We start from the raw sequence: 882 nt of genomic DNA on the forward strand, positions 1-882 counted from the left end.
AATTTATAAAACATATACACATGTATACATTAAATATATACGTCTATAGAAGATATATTTAATGTATACATGTGTATATGTTTTATAAATTAGTATATAACTATATATATAGTGTGTGTATATATTGTAGTATATGTATTGTAAAATATTTTATTTAAAGTAGTACGTAGATATTGAATGGTACGTATATATGTGTATATATCTTCTATAGACGTATATAATTACCGTATACATGTGTGTATGTTTTATAAATTAGTATATAACTATATATATAGTGTGTGTATATATTATAGTATATATATTGCAGTATATTTTATTTAAAGTAGTATGTATATATATTGAATGATATGTATATATGTGTATATATCTTCTATAGACGTATATATTTAACGTATACATGCGTATATGTTTTATAAATTAGTATATAACTATATATTTAGTGTGTGTATATATTGCAGTAATTTTATTTAAAGTAGTATGTATATATTGAATGATACGTATATATGTGTATATATCTTCTATAGACGTATATATTTAACGTATACATGTGTATATGTTTTATAAATTGGTATATAACTATATATATGGTGTTTTTATATATTGTAGTATATATATATTGTAGTATATTTTATTTAAAGTAGTACGTATATATTGAATGGTAGGTATATATCAGTATACATCTTCTATAGACATATATATTTAATGTATACATGCGTATATGTTTTATAAATTAGTATATAACTATATATATAGTGTGTGTATATATTGCAGTATATGTTTTATTTAGAGTAGTATATATATTTAACTAACGTATAGTTGTATACACGATTACATGTGTAATTGTGTATAAGTATTATGTGTGTATAATTTTTAAATTCTAAT

Source organism: Capsicum annuum, chromosome 6 (genome assembly GCF_002878395.1).
Source record: "Capsicum annuum cultivar UCD-10X-F1 chromosome 6, UCD10Xv1.1, whole genome shotgun sequence".
Lineage (NCBI taxonomy): Eukaryota > Viridiplantae > Streptophyta > Magnoliopsida > Solanales > Solanaceae > Capsicum > Capsicum annuum.